Source organism: Gossypium arboreum, chromosome 9 (assembly GCF_025698485.1).
Source record: "Gossypium arboreum isolate Shixiya-1 chromosome 9, ASM2569848v2, whole genome shotgun sequence".
Lineage (NCBI taxonomy): Eukaryota > Viridiplantae > Streptophyta > Magnoliopsida > Malvales > Malvaceae > Gossypium > Gossypium arboreum.
The window spans coordinates 31,769,087-31,772,871 of record NC_069078.1 but is presented as its reverse complement, the minus strand read 5'-3'; positions in this window follow the sequence as shown (position 1 = coordinate 31,772,871).

Here is a 3,785-nt window from a genome sequence, read left to right as displayed (position 1 = left end):
TTGAGATCCCCTGTTCTGAATTTAGAAATTCACCATAAATTGTAAAAAAATTATTAAGAGTCATACCTTATATGAATGGATTCATTATTGAGTTTATTTTTAAGAGAAACAAACGGCATGGTTGTTGAAATTCTATACAGGGACAAATTTGGTTCGTAGTGCATAGGGGTCAGAGTAGTCATACCCTGAAATAGGGGAGACTTTAACTAATAAACTGTACTAATTGGCCTCACAAAAAATTCAAGAAAAAAATTAGTAAGTATAAATATGAGTATAGTTTCAGGGAAAATTTACGGAATTGAATTTCGAGTCTTGTAGCTCGAGATATGATTTTTTTAAAACCAGGACTCCAGAAAACAACCTGTCCTGAATATGTGATTATATACTAGTATGATTGTTTTACTTTGATAAATTGTATATATCAATTTTGTACTTACTTACTAAGCTATATGCTTATCTTCTTTTCTTTTTCTTGTCTTATAAAGTTACTATGCCAGCTCGAGATTTGGAGATCGTCGGAGACCCATCCACACTATCAATACTTTTTGGTACTTTGTAAACACTATTTTGGAATTATGGCATGTATAGAGGGCTGAATCATTTTGTTATATGTTATAATTAATTTGGTTTAAAATATTACTTTTCAAAATTTGATAATTTACTTGTATTTATGTATATCTGTTAATGTTATCTATTTTTGTTCAAGCTAGAAGAATTAATTGTAAGGTCATGTAAATGTGTGAATTCATGTTTTCGTGATCTGTAATATTCCGTAACTTGTTCCGGCTTAGAACATGGGTATGAGGTGTTACAATTAGAGTGTTGAAAAAGCCGATCTCGAGTGCAAACACGAGTGTGAGTGCCATTCAAATTTTTTTGTGAGTGACTAGTGAGGTTTGTGGTGAGGTATTTTCCGTTTTGTTTTATTCAATTTTCTTTTCATCTATTAATCATGTCTCGAGAAGAGTTTTCAACCTTTGAATTTCAATATTTTTTAAAAGAGATGGAGTGCATGCTTGATCGAAAAATCAAGCCTATCCAAGAAAAGCTAGACCATCGAGCAAGAGCTCAACGGAAGCAAAATTCACCAAGTTAAAAAACGGAGTCAAGAACATCACGGAGACACACATCCGATGACTACTCGAGAAGAGATTTCTATCGTGATACCTATTCGACAAGAAATTCGAGTAAAAGAAAGAAAGCTTCGAGTCTAAGGTCTTTCGAGATAACGAACGAGGGAGCCCAAGTAACTCTTCGTATGCATCCACGAAGACTCATTCACGAAGACTTGATCGTGAACTCTATCTAAATGATTTCTCATCTTTCAAACAAAATACTTATCATGCTAATTCATTTTTATTATCTTCAAGTTGTAAAGAAAAAACGAGAGAAAAAGAAACAAAAAGAAAAGAGAGGCAAAAGACGATCATGAGAGAAAACGAACGGATTCTAAAAGAAATCGAGAGAAGAGAAAAAGAAGTCGAAAAAGAAATTGAAAAAGAAAAAGAGTGTGTACAAGAAAGTAAATTTGAAAAAGAGAGTGAGCAAAAAGAAAGTGTGGAAGAAACGATTGTTCTCGAAGAAAAATAAATGAAAAAACAAGTTGATAGAGAGCAAGAAAAAGAGAGTGTTGTTTGCACTAACCAATCTGTGAGTTCTTCTTGCCTTACTTCTTCCTTTCTGGTTCCTAACAATCCGTGTGATGAACTTCAATTTCAATACTTTCCCGATGAGAGATGCTTTCGTATGATCAGAAAGGAAAGGTTGAAGATAAAATCCAACCACAAGTGTTCAAAGATAAGGAATCTTTAGAATCGAGCCACAACAAATAGGTTTGAAAGTTGTTGGTAAAATTTTCGATGGCTTAATTCATAAAAGATCCCCTCATTTTGATTTAATTAACCCTTATTTTTTTTTTTGTGGTTGATAAGTCCATTCTAAGTGGAATATGAGGCGGTGTTCTCTTGACTTCTTTTGTGGTGAAAAACTTGTTGATGATGTCTGATTAAATCGGCAAACACATAATATCATCTTACATGGTAACGATTCTTCACAAAAGACATTTAAGTTGTTTGATTGTGGTGATTATGTGAATCAACTACTGCCTTGTGCGAAATCTTTAAATTTGTGCCCATCTGTCCTGATGAATGTAAGGAATTTTGATTGTTTGTTTTTGTATATGCACAAATTCTTTTGGATCAGCATGTTTGAAATCATGACAGGCATGAAACCTTTGTTGCATTTTCTAGCGAGTGAACAAACTTATGTGCTTAAACCTGGAATTTTCTATTTTAGTTCGATATGTGGAAAAATCAAGCATTCCAAATTTTGTGCGACCAATTTTTGTTTGATTGATGCTTGACTTTTGACTAAGGGAACAAAATTTAAAAATTCTAAATACAATATAAAATCGTTCCTTGATCATTTTATTTGGCTGTCCATAAATTTCTTGTGTCATCTTAAAAAGGTAAGGCCAACTCATTATTTTGATCCTGGCATCGATTCAACATGTCCCTTAAAGTTCAACATCTATGATGTCACTAACCCCTTTACTTTTCGTGAAGGTGACAGTTTGAGAAGCGCGAGTTGTTCTTGTATTTCTCCTATATTTCAGGTTAGTGTGAGTAAAGAGCTACGACTTTGCTATCTCTTTGAAGAGAGGAGGTTTACGTTGATTGAAAAAGGTACTGTTCAAACCGATCCACATTCATCCATTCATGTGGGAAAACAAGGTGAGTTCTCTGAATCTTTTAAAACTCAACCACCCCCTTTGATCGTTGATGGAAACATTTTTGATGTTTTGGTTTCTGAAAAGCATTCGTACCTTGATGAGATTTATTGTTCTTTTTTTATTAGTAATGGATGGTTTGAAAATGTTGAGAAGATTACTAATAAAGGTTGTGTCGTTGATGTGCATTCTTTGATCTATGGAAAAGCCACATGTTTAAACAAGGCTGTGCACATAAAACTTGTGATGTATGAGTGTTTTATTAATATGCATGCCCTATTATCGAATTTGGATATCCATCTTGCAAAGGTAAAACTTGTCAATTATTTTGAATTCAGCAATCGATCAAGTGCTCGAGTATACACCAAGACTTCGAAAAGGAATTGTTCATTCTTGATTCATCATTTTATTACTCCTTGTCTTTATGACGATGACAATATTTTCTTGTGTCAAGCTGTGAATAAAATCTCAGAAAGTTCCTCCTGGTTTAACCTTCATTGTGTCACTAATTTGTTTTATTCTTTTGAAGGTGACAATGTGAGGTGGTAGCCTCTTAAAGAAGGAGGGCTGATTTGTGATCCTAAGAAATTTTTTTCGACCAAATGGCCCGATTTGAGGATAAATCGTCTTCAAGAGGGAGGGAATGATGCCAATCCGGTCGCATCATGTTTCCATACAAGTCGCTGACCTTAGAATTGGCCTAAACTTGAAGGGCCCAAGTGCAAGATGAAATATCTCATAGGCCTGATTGATTATTTAATATATTTTTATTTAAATTAATAAGTTTGCATATTATTTAAGTTATGCATTATGTAACTACCATGTTAATTTAAGTTTACATCATTAAATTAAGTCTTGCATTAAATACTCATTTGTTCATTTAGTTTGCATTTCAAACCATGCATTTAAGCATCTTAGTTTAATAAATGAGTTGCTGGACATTTATTCAACTCATCTTAGTTTATTTAATAAGTGTTGCTCTTAATTAATCTAGTTACTAGGATTATGTATTGATGCATGAGTTTAAGTATATTTATTTATGCTTCTTTAATTAACT